This window comes from Rousettus aegyptiacus, unplaced genomic scaffold (genome assembly GCF_014176215.1).
Source record: "Rousettus aegyptiacus isolate mRouAeg1 unplaced genomic scaffold, mRouAeg1.p scaffold_m13_p_4, whole genome shotgun sequence".
NCBI classification, from domain to species: Eukaryota; Metazoa; Chordata; class Mammalia; order Chiroptera; family Pteropodidae; genus Rousettus; species Rousettus aegyptiacus.
Window position 1 is genome coordinate 146,817,231 of NW_023416307.1, and position 12,945 is coordinate 146,830,175.

General features: G+C 38.7%; 1 protein-coding gene across 33 annotated transcripts in view; it reads left to right on the forward strand.

Annotated features, from left to right (window-relative positions):
- The window catches only part of ARPP21 (cAMP regulated phosphoprotein 21), a 293,441-nt gene that overhangs the window by 137,820 nt on the left and 142,676 nt on the right, over positions 1-12,945 (forward strand). For 16 of the 33 annotated variants that reach the window (XR_001594318.2, XR_001594317.2, XR_001594319.2 and 13 more), the window contains exon 1: positions 3,401-4,229. The exons of 1 other annotated variant lie outside the window; for it this stretch is intronic. The gene's annotated coding sequence lies outside the window, so the exon portion shown is untranslated. 16 more of the 33 variants (XM_036219295.1, XM_036219290.1, XM_036219294.1 and 13 more) reach the window with 10 other exon arrangements.

A 12,945-nucleotide genomic window follows, 5' to 3' on the forward strand; every position in this document is an offset into this window, starting at 1 on the left:
TGTTGATGTTCTAAAATGTGCTTTAGAGTTATTTTGGCTTAGCACAAAATAAGAATGGGAAACTAAACTTTTCTGGTTGAAATGCTAATCCTTTTTTCTCCCTTCTCATTCCCCTGCCTTTCTATACCATGCATATTTATATGGCTTTAAACCCAAGACTTGTATTTAATAAAACCAAGACTGTTTTGTTGGAAACAGGGCAAATGAGAAGTCTCTCTAGGGGATCTGTGGGCCTTTATTGTGATGGGGGAGAATGCCCTGAAGGGGAGTTCCTCGAAGCCTATTTGTTGAGGAAAGATGGAAGTTCAACAGCATGGAAATTCTACTTCTCGCTTCAGCTGAAAAGGTGCTTATAAAGGTAGCTGGGCGATTTTAGCAATTTGCCTTATTTTGAAAATCCAATTTGGAAGCTTCATTAAAGGGCACTAATTTAGTGTCTTAGGGGACTATGTGTTTAAAGGAGCTTGTCGTCGAGATGATCTTAGATGTTTGCCGGTGTGTAGGTGAGCTCAACTCCCCAAGCTGGGTTACCTGGTTACATATAGCGTCTTTCACTTCAAACATGATACCAAATAAATTCAAGAGTACCCAGACCAAGAGAATACCAATACCACTTTCCCTTTCTACGCTACCACCACCTCCCACCCCAAAAGTTAGGTTGCTTTCAGTGGCATAAACACTTCTGCGGCTGGCATTGTTGATCTGTCACCCAGAAGTCAGGTAAGGTAGATAACAGTTTTAGTGAATTTAGTGGTGGTTAACATAAGACAGGTCAAGGACCTTAAGCTATGGTAACTGTTTCAAATTGTTTAAGGAAATGGAAACACTTTCTTAATGCTTAGAAGAATCACTTATTGTTCATTGCCTGCTTAATCGTCCCAGAAGTATATTTCAGTCCCACATTGGGACACAAAACTTAAAATTGGATAGCTGAATGTTAATTATCTACATGGCCTCAAATAAACTTGAACTTTCTCCAGTTCCTAATTTGGTGACAAAATATTTTGAAAAAAAGTAGAAAAATTTAGTTGAAGCAAATTAGTGTTATTTGTCTTTAGGATACTTTCTTTTTAAAATAAAGGATAAATCTATATGAAATTGTGATAAATTTTGTCAAGTTTGTCCATGCATTATTAAGATATTGAAACATTTTTTTCCTTTTTTTTTTTTAACATAATCTTCAAAGTTTGTACTAAGAGTACTTATTGAGTTCCTGTCTCCCCAGCCCTATGGCTATAATTTCTAATCCAGATTACAGCATCTAGTTCTATTTTTTTAGTGACCTCTCAGAGTAAACTCTGACTCATTCTAGGAAGACTTCACATTAAGAGCAAGCTTTTAAGGTTTCCTGTTAGGTTACCTATCTATCCATTCAAGTCATGCTGATGAGTAAGTAGTCCTGTCCAGAAGGAAAATCAAATACCGTGACCCTCTTCCCATGCAGTCCCAGTTGTGTGAACTTAAGGCACAGCACAACTTGGCACAACAATTTTCCCCAAAGAAAAGTAGTTATTTTTAGGACATGACTTGAGATAAAGGAAAGGGAAGAGAATTAGTAATACTTTTTATTAATTTTTCTTTGAATTCCATACAGCTGGAAGGAGGGGGGAAATGCCTGTCGAAATGCTTTATGGAGAGCACTGAGTAGAAATAGATCAACATAAGGGTCTTGATTCCCTTAGACTTCATTTGCTGAAACCTCATACAAGAGGTTCATTCTTATTCCAAGCAATAGCTGATCCCCAAGGGAGACAATTTCTAATATTTGGAAAATACAGTAATTATCTATTCATCAAGTACCAGTACACTCTTATCCTAATTTTTTCCACAGAATTTTTTAGAACTACACGTACTATCTGTTTGATATTTATAGCCAATATCTTAGCATAGATGAACATGGCTACAGCTGTTGAAATTACACTTCTATGAAAAGGAGAAGGTGCAACCCATAATAAATCTGTTTATAATGTCTGTCATTAGAAATAGATGTCAATAAATGAAACTAAAACGATGTGGAATTTTCCTGATGTGGTTTATGCTAGTTATTTATTTGTTGTCTATTCATGGGGTTACTAATTGCAGCTGGTAAAAGTTGATTTTCTCCTCTAATTTATCATGGGATGGGGCCAGATCCATAGCTATTCAGCGTCTGCATTTCAGAAACTGAATTGCTGGATACTGTCAAAATGAGCTTTGCCAATTCCATATAGGCGTGCACGACTATAATTTTGCTTCACATTAATAACAACCTAGCAAAGAATCTCAGAATCAAATGCCTTGCTCTCAGCTGGGGGCAGAAAGCCAGAGTGATATATCTTGGCTGGTGACCTATAATGTTGGACAAGTAAGCGCTACATGCACTCAGGATGGGTGGGCGGTATTCCGGAAATGTATTCCCATTCCTCCATGATTCCCCTTTTTTTTTTTTTTTTTTTTTTGGTGGGGGGTGCGTAGCAGGGGATAGTGTGTGCCCTGAGACAATGAGGGGGAAAAACACACACACATACAAGAATTACAGATAATAAAAATAGCGCATCTCCAGAACAAATGGGAAATGCAGCGCTTTCATTTTTTCAGATGTCAACTCTGTTACCTGCCCCACGCCCTGCTCTGCCACGGTTTCTGCAGCACCTCTCCGATTCTAAAGCAACGCTCGGTGGGCAGCGGTCCGGGCAGTCAGTCGCCCACAGGGAGTGCAATTGGCGCTGCGCGCCGGGACTTTTGATCTTGCTCAAAGCCGCGAATCTCTGAGAGCTCTGAGGCTACGGATTCACTGGGTGGAGTGAAGTGTTATTGTGGGATATTCTCTGCAGAGTTGGCCTGGAGAGTGAGCACCGGAGCAAGGTAGCTGAGCCAAGGCTTTGCCAAGTGTCCGAGGAGTAGCGAAGCGCCCGGGAGCGGTACGCCAGAGGGCTCGGGCACCGGGGGCGGTGCGCGCGTGCTGGCGGAGAGCGGGGAGGCCGTGCGGAGGGGCAGGGGGCAACGTGCCAGTTTTCTTTCTGATTAATGATGCTCGCGCCGCCGCGCGTGGCTCATGCGCTTTGTCTCTAGCCTTGGGGCTGGCGGAGAACGGCCAGGGGGATGGATGGCGCTGCGTGCGCCAGGCGCACCGGGCAGGTGCCCGCGCTCGGACTCGGCCAACTCTGCCTGCGGCCGGTGACAGAGGCCCGGGCACCCGCAGGCGCTCAGTCGCGGCCATCTCCCGGGTGTGGCGGGTCAGGGGACTGGAGTCTGCAGCCCGAGCAGCTGCGGGGCCACATGCCACACGCGCGTTGCCTCTAGCCGGGGCGGGGACCGGACGCGGACGGGGCTGCAGAGAGGAGCCGGGCACCGCCCCCCGGCGACAGTGCCAGCCGCGTGGGAGGGCAGATTAGGGCGGAGGGGCAGACAACAGAGGCGGGGAAGCAGGGGACGAGGAACCGAGGGACGGACCGAGGCTGGCTGGCTCCGGGTGGGACTGACAGAGTGACAGAGCCACGGACAGGTGGGAGCAGTTAGACAGCTTGAGTCAGGGAAACCAGAACGGGGAGAGAGAGAGAGGGAGAGCGAGAGAGAGAGAGCGAGCGAGCAGCACTCAGTGCTCCCTCCACTCCAGACGCCCTCCTCTGTCCGAGGGAAGCGGCCGGGGGGCACTGAGCCGGAGAAGGAGAGAGATGCGGGCACAGAAGACGGAGAAGGGGACCCTGCGTTGCGCGTGAGATCGAGAGATGAAGAGGGACGAAAAGACCGACTCACGCACGGACTGACAGTCAGCAAGAGTGGCAGCTCCCAGAGCAGGGCGCAAGGAAAGCCAGAATCCCGCGCTAAGCTACCAGGCTGAGCGACAGACGGTCAGACAGACAGACGTGCAGAAGGACAGACTGGCAGACAGGAGGCGCGGGCACGTTGATTCCCCGCAGCCAGCCAGCGGAGAAGGCGGCGGAGGCGCCCCCTGAGCGCGTCCGGAGCAGCTACAAGGAGCAGGGGCAACGGGGTCGCCAGCTGAAGCCACCAGCGTCGCCGCAGCGGTGGCCGCCACAGCTTTGCAAGGATCCCAGCGGATGCTGCAGCAAGCTCATTTTACTAGCAGTTAAATAAATCGACCAAAAATTTTTTTAAAAAGCCAAGCTAAATCAAACAAATCCAGCCAAATCAATCATTGAGAAACAATCATACTAATAAAAGCCAAAAACTAAATCAAATCAATCAAGGCACCAAGACGCTGGGGGGATATCCACTTTTCGGTCAAGGTAATAATCAAGGTCTTCCGACGTGAACATTGCACGCCTATTGTGATTTTTTTTTTTCTGCGGTATATCTGTGCTTTTCTTTCTAACCCTTTCTAGTCTTTATTTCTCCTTCGTGTTTGTAGAAAGCTGCTGTTAAATACGTATTGTGTTTCTATGTTTTGTCAAGGGTAGGGTAAACTCCCCCTCCCCCCAAATGAGGCAGAAATGGAAAGCTGGAAGATAATTGAGAAGGGCAGTTCTTTTCATCAGAGAGGTCTACAGTGATTTATGCAGGTATCAAGGTGGAAAGTTCTGACGGCTCTTATTTCATTTGAGAGAGTGCTATACAAGGGGCAAAAAGTTGTCACCTTTTTGTTACACTTGCAGGACTTGGGGTCCTGGCTCTCAGGGGGTGTAGGGGAAAAAGAGATGCTCCCATTTTATTTTTACATGTTTGAAATCTGTGTTTCCTGGCAAACCTCAAATGTAATGTCTTCTGTGGTGGGTTGTGGAGACGGTGGAAGAATTGAGTTGAATCAGACGGGTGTTTAGAAAGTTTCTCAGGAAGAAAAATGGTCTCAGTCAATGTTTATGCATAGAGCCAGAGCTGGAGTGGACGTGGTTGCTGTCAGCTGCCCAGGTTCAGTATTTGATCACCTCCTCAAGATACAGGGTAAAGACAGAGTCCAAGGCTAAAATGAAAAACAAAGAGGAAATTGAAAGTTGAATGGATGGGAAGCTAGTGAGTACAATGCAAGGCTACTAATCATTTTCATGAGAATGTGTGTAAGTGCAGATACCCACTTGATTTCTGATTTTTTAAGTCTATTGGTATGACACTTCAGCCTCTCTAAACAAGAGTGACGTTTCCCCAAGTTGAATCTGTACAAAATATCACTTCAATGCTGACTAAATCCAAATAAGTGATTCCTACCTCCTCCTCACCCACTTTGGAGATCAAAACTGCTATGATTGTTTTAAGAAAACAGAGAAATGGAGATGACAGAAAATCATTTTTTGTTTGGTAAAAGTTAGAAAACCTTTGACATACTCTTTAAAATAAATGCACCTACTCCTTTGATCCTTTGTATTTTTGTCACCACGGGGCTTGCATGTCTTAATATGATTTTAGTTAATGTCATTTTCATGAAAGGCAGTCATTTGGAAGTCAGAGTTATAGCTATGTTTTGTTCAGATAGCCAAGTAATCTACTGTCTTGGCAGTAATTGCTTCTGCTGCACAGCTAATGTGGATCGCATGTGAGAAATTATATGTGTACTCTTCTCAGGTTTATATGGATTTTTAAGGTATGTATTTGTGTTTGATCCTATATTTCCATTTATATCACATTCTTTTATTTCTTTTTATCACTTCGATTGACAGAATATTTTTAAATTTTCTGGGAGTTTAGTATATTCTTTAAGGAGTACACTTCCTCATCACAAAAGATTCAAAAACATTACCTGTTACTATCTTTGCTCATCAATGCCATTGTTTGTTTTAAAATAATTTGGTTTACATGCAGTTTCTAAGATATTTAGACTGCTATGCATACATGTCTTTGTTGTCCTGTCTGGACATGATTTATGTTATTTGATAAATAATATAACCAAGTTGCTGTAGACGAACGCCTGTTTAACAGAATACTTCGTTTAGGTGAGTCCTATTTAAAGAAACTTACATGCTTCAGAAATTGACTTGCATCTCCTCAGTGACTTAATTTCACTACATGCTGATTTATTTTACAGTGTTCAGTTCAGACCTAGACAGGTTTGTGTGTGCTAGCTACTAGGTTTGCAAATTGCTGATCTCCCAGTGACTTTCCCTCTTAGATCCCAGCTGAGTACAGTTACCTTGAGAACTGGCATTAGCCCTGTTGGAGCATGCTCCACTGGGGAGTTCTGTTCAGTCTATTTTTAATGCTATTTAATGAAGGAGCAAGCGCCTCACTTAGCAAATAAAAGGAGCATGATGGAAGACAGAGCCGTGCGTGGTTATGGATACTGGAGAAGGATATTTGGGAAGGTACAGATTGGCTGCTGGATATGGTAATTTTAACTAGTTCTAATATTTTGTACTAACAGAAATCAATTGATTTTCATGAGAGATTTATGCATGAATACTTTTGTGTGTTTTCATAAACCTCTCCAGTAATGCTTAGAAAGAAGACTCAATAATTGGAGTGCCTTAAAACTTAAGGGAGAGACCCACCAGGGAGTTCCTGCATACATACTATTTTTAATACAAGCTGTTAGATTCTTGGGTGGTGAGAAGTACAGAAATAATTTCAAATTCCTATAATATTGTTCTAGCGAAAGGTTCGGAGCTTGTAAAATATTAGAGGCATAAAGTAACTAACATCCTTCTAAGGTATTATGATAACTTGAAGCTTTGCCTTGTGAAAATTTTGTGTTTTCTTTTATAAACTTGGACTTTAGGTCTAGAACTGTCGCAACTAAGCGAAGCCGGAAGTTTTGAGTCGATACAATATCTGAATTGTTTTCTCTCCTTACTTTAGATAAGCACAATAGCTGATCTTACTGAAGGTTAAATACTTTAAAAATCTAGATAGCAGAGCAGCACAGAAAATGTTTGGAATGTAATAATGAGGAGGAAACTACCTTAATATTATAGTACATAAAACATAAGCGATCTGTCTGCAATGTTTGCATATAGCAGAACACTTGTCTTCTTTAGGTAGAAAGTTAGAATGTTCAATCGTTTTCACATTAACAGCATACTATAATCAGGTTATTTCTTTGTTCACGATGAAGCCGATTAGAAAAATGCTTAAGTGGTTTCAAAATTAACAAACATAAGAGAAAGTGAGACGTTCTTATTAAGTGGGGAAGTGAGTCATATAATTATTGTTAAATAAAGCCGTTAGAACAATGTAAAAAGCTGTTCTGGATTTTGCCAATTTTTATGAAAAATAATAAAAACACTACTAAGGGAAATACTTTGCAAGGAGTTACTGTAATTCGTTGTTATTGTTTGTGTTTTCTACTTCATACTTCTAGAAGGGAAAATAATCCACTCTGGCTATGTTTCCCTTAGTGATCATGCTACCTGAACCACAATGCTGCTACCTTTCTCAAGATTCTCAAGCCAATAGTTATATTCCTCTGAATTCAATGTGTATTTTGTCTGTGGACAAGATAATGATAAGCTACATGTGTAGAGTGTGGAATGAGTCAGCCACTGAAGACACAATATACAACGTAGCCAGAAGTGAATATGATTGAGAATTCTCATTAGTATGAGGAGACAGTTCAAAGTCCATAAGGTTGGAAATTGCAAATGAGCCATTTGTAACAAGTTCGTTTAATTCTGATCTGCTGTGTGGCAAGGCTAGGAAAGAATATGGTGCTTAAAAATAATGTCGACACTGAAAGCCATTTCTTCAAATGGTAAGTACTGGCATCATTCTAACTGGTACCACACGGTGGTAGTGTGTTTAGAAATTTGTGAATCTCTAACCAGGGAAAGAATTGGCTTCCTTAAAAATGCATTATGTCACCTGGAAAGTTCCGAACATATTTCAAGTCAGTGACGATGAACTTATAAAATAATATACTTCCACTCTTTAGACAAAGGATCTTTATTTTTTTAGGAAACCTATGGTTTCGACGGCTCTCTATTTCTGCTGACTTTGCTTTTTAATTTTTCATTCTAACATAAAGTTAAATATGATAAATGATTTCCCGCAGTCATATAAGTAAATGCTGAAGGACTATTGGAGGTAAAAAACGAATATTGGCAAGATGTACGTGTGACTAAATTTGTTTTTCTCCAGCTACCTTTGCTTCTGAGTGTTACTTTTCTTTAAGGTGTATTCTTGCCAAGTTCTGCTAAACTGATATTTTTCAGTGACTTGGAGTCTTATAATTTAAATTAATTTCGCTCATTTTAGATTAAAGTTGGCCCTGGATGTTCAAGTTCAAAGTATTTCTTACTTGAATTTACATCACAACCATTTTATTTCTGTGAGGGTTAGATATAAGCTGAGATATAATGTATTAAATTGTATACATTAACATAAGATGCTTGATAAAGAACAAAGTGCTTGAGACAGTATAAAGTTCATTCAGCAGTTTTTAATGTTTGGTGACATTGTTATCTGTAGTCTCAAAATCCTCTGTAGTCTGGTGACATTTTCTTAAGGCATAAAATGCCCAAATAACATTTCGAATGTACCTTTCCCTAAAATTACTGGGACATATCTGTGCCTTGAGAAAGTCACAAAAAGTGAATTAAAATAATTATTTGGAACAATCGAGGGGATATTAAAAAAAAAAGGACTCTTTAGAATGTACCAAATTGACGCTCTATTTTCAAATTGAATCCTTGGCATCTATGTTATGATCTTCTTTTCTAACTGCCAGCATAGATCTTAGTATTGCCAGTCACTGACTAAAGCCATGCTAAATCAATATTTAAAATTTCTCTACATATTTTTCCCAAGGAAATTTCCTCTGGCTGTTTTTTTAACCCCTGCTTAATATACATGTCAATACTATAGGTTACAGAAGACTTTTTTTAAATAAGTTCTATAGTCAAGTGATATCTATTAACATAAAATCACAATTGTGACTTATTAAAATGCCATAGATTTAGTCCAAAACGGTCTCATTTGAGGGACATATTCATAATTATTCCTCAGTCATAAATTCATACATTTTACAAGTAATTTACTCTACAATTGTTCCTTTTATCTAGCACCATAAAAGACTTTTCTTCAAGTAAAGAGGAAAGAGGGTCCTCTGATAATTATTCCTTTTAAAGCCAGACCTTTTACCACATTCTCACATCTCATACTACTTCGAAAATAATACAGCAGTTTTTACATTAGAAATTTATTGTGGATAACACAAAATATTAAGATTTAGTCAATAAAATCACTTCTCTAAATAATAACTTTGGTTTAAAGATAAATAAAAATAAAATATGGTTTCATTTGAAAAAAAGATTCAAGATTTTTAACAGGAAAACAATTATATCACTTTTTCTTTCAAATATTTTGGTAAATTTTGTAGAGTTTTATTTGGCATCTTGTGGTTAATGTTTTTACGCAGAATTGCATAACATAATGTACAGTCTTTTTTCTACAGGTTTTTTTCTTTTTATCAAGATATATTCACAAAGCTTATCTACCTAAATAAACCAGTAATCAACCCTTAATATCCACACGAGTTAAGAAATAAGTCTTTGTGATAGGAACATCCAAAAGAAAAACTCAGGGACTTCTCAACCAGATTGAGTGCTGGGATTCTTAATGATGGACACAGATTCTCTTATATCTTTATTATCGTGGGTTTCTACTTTATTATACACTAAATTCTTGAGGTAAGAACAAGCACCATCTCTAGAGAAACGGAAACCAGAGGAATGGTCCTCAAATATTTAGTATATTTTCTTCTAATTACCAGGATACAATACTCACTTTAGAATGTTCTAGTCCATAGAATCATACCTTAAAGGAAAAAAGAATAATGCATGTTGACATTTTGATCTAGTCGAAACTGAGAACCAACAACAATAACTGAGGTAAAATGTTTTAATATCTTCAGAAAACAAAACGGTACATCAATTTCTAAACTTTTGATGGTCCTACAAGTCCGAATATACTATCCCTTGACATGTAAATCAGAAGGCCCAGCTATTATCAAATTGTTTAGCAACTTGAGTTGCTTTCAGATGATCTCATCACTGTACAGATCTAGAAGAATCAAGCCATGAGTCACCGAAGGGCACGAAACACTGAAATTCAGAGTCTAAACATAATTGTTAAATTTTTATTTGCTCATAAACTCACTAAAAAAATAAAAGCTATCGAATTGTTTTTGCAGCTTTTATTTAAAAAAAAAAGTAAGATAAAAATGTTTCTAAAACAGAAGGTAAAATTTTCACATGAAATTCCAATATTTATTGATAAAGAAAATATCTATACTTTGCATCAATGTTTTTCTTAGCATTTTGTTGATTACTATGTGTGTAATTTCAGTAGAAATCCCAGCATTGCTGGCATCTGACTTAATTTAATCATTAAGCTGTTGGACCAGTAATAAGTAGATTCCATATGAGCATGCGACAGAATCAAGATTTTTCGGCAGCATTTGCAAGCTTTGAATACTCATTTCTTCTTTAAAACACTTAAAAAATGAGTGTTAAAAACTTTTGATTGGAATTATGGCACTTTATTATTTTTTTTTGAGAAAGGAGATTAAGGTTTATAGTTAAATGATGACTCCTTAAACCAATGTAGCACATAGTTATGTTAAAATTGTTATTGGATTCTGCCAAATTAATTAATTGTCAGGACTTTGCAGTCATATTTATGATCCTATTTATTTTACCTGGCTTATGAGAATAAGCTAATACTTTAAACATATATAGTTTTATTTTTATCTATTTAAAATTTAATTAGATCAGCTGGTATTGTAAGAATTTTAGGAAATTATCAAACATCTGGCATAGCACTAAAGATGAATTCAAAAATCCCACTGCAAACAACTAGCTGCTATTAACGATTATTTATTTTTTCTGCTCCGATGCTGATTTAACTTTGGCGACAGCACATATTTCCTTTGTGATGATTAAAATCTCACACCAACCCTGAAATTTTTACATAATTACTAACAGAATTCTGGAAAAATTAAATAATATAGCGTGCAGTCATGTTTGTGTGTACACGCTGTTGCTATCTGCTTAAGCACAATTAAGCACTCTAACTGGACGCTTTAATCTTTAATTACTATTATGATTACCGTCTGTATCTAGAACTATGGATGACTTCATTTTTAGTGGGTTTTTTTTTTCAGCATCAAGAAGGGAGAGAGCATCCGTAGTTAAGTGCGAGAGTTTATATATCAAAAATATCTACGTATTTTAGGAAAGGGATATAAGTATCCTTTCAAGAGGGATATTATTTTATCATGCAAATAATTGCAATGTCTGCATTATTTGTCAGGTATGGTATGGGAAGCTGTAGATGGAGACATGTTTTGAACTCAGTGGCACTTCCGAGCGAAAGCCAGGTTAAAACTAACAGAGGGGCGGTATACCGAAGGTATGCTCAGAGCTCACACGGGAGGGAGAAAGTAGTTGCTGTGTGCAATGAAAGAAGGCTTTACTGCAGAGATCCGTGGTCCTTCCAATGAATTCTGCAGTTTAAAAAAAAAAAAAAAAGTGCAAAATTTGGATTAAAAGGAAAGGTCTGGGGACACAAGACTCAAATATGGTGGTGCATCCAAATCTCACTTCTCCAAAACTTACACCCCCTAAATGTGCAATGTACCACCTGAACTGCCAGTCCCAGTGTTTGGCTTTTGGGTCTGAATAAACAGCCGATAGTGTGATTGTGGCCAACACTCTGAACCTCTCTGCGCTTCATAGTTTCTGCAGGTTAAATTGTGAAGTACCATCAATCCGATCTAAACAAATTCCTGTTATGTGACTTTAGCAATTTCGTTAATTCCTCGTTGCTTCAATCTTCTCATTTATGAAGTAGGATAAGGCCTATCTTGCAGGATTGAAGCAGAAACAAAATACCTGGCACATAAATATTATTCACTACAAAGAAACCATCTTCTTTTCATTAAAAAAAAAAAAAAAGAATAGCTTTAGAGAGAGATTTAACCTGATTACATAAATGACACAAAACTCTCTTTAAGAATTAAAAAAAGAAAAGTGTTAGTAATTTAGTAAGTTTTTCTATTTCCACCCCATAAAATGTTGAATGTTTAAAATCAGAACTAGCTTTACTCTTTCCATGCCCATGAATTATCAAAGGCCAAGCCAAGGCAGTAAGTAATCCAGGAGAATGCATTATATAAGAATCATGATGTTTAATAAAGCCATTATCTTCTGTCAGTCTCTAAGAGAAGGGATGGCCCAATTCAGATTTGTCTAAAAAAAAAAAAAAAAAATGAACGTATAAGTATGATTTCTGCCGTCTCAAAGAAGTGGCTAAAGAACCAAGTCATTGACTAGAAAGGGGTTGGAATGGACTCATGGAGGACTAATGTTAAATCCTGCACTACTGGGTGAGAGCCAGTTAGCAGCAGATTTCGAGTGGACGAGAGACAGAAACAGTTTTCAACTTCCTCCGAGACTTGAAAGCAAACGGAGCTTTAGGCCAGCTGATGGACTCCCTGGCACCCCCAATAAGCCCCTCCTTTCCTGTCTCTGAACAGAGTGAGCTGTGTGGGCTGGGCAGCTGATCTGGCCTCTGCTCCTCAAGTATCTGCACTTAGTTTTACTGAAATGAATCATTTCTGCACCTATGTGAAAATGGCCAGATGATGGGGAACCTTCTCTCATAAGGGGTTTAATCGGTTGGTCCCCTGAATGGAGCACTGCAGGCAATGTTAAATGCACAAGAAAGTGAGTCATGCAAGGCAGTAAGTTCATCAGATAATCACACTTTATTTTTTAATTATAATTGAATACCAGCCATTTTTCTGAGAGATAACACCATCAGAAAGTTATCCGATGAAACTTCTCAGAAGGTACCTGAGAATAAATTTATAACTTTTGGTATTCTAATACTGGCTGAAAAACAAACAAAAAACAAGGAAAGGGTAGACAGATTATTTTTTATATATACATATATAGCTAGCATAAAACACGTGCTTAAATATGAGTCATTTAACTCACGTTAAGCAAAAAAAGTAATTGAGCCCAAAAGCATATTTCCCAATATGTTTTTCTTTATCGTCCTTAGCAGCTCTTGCTC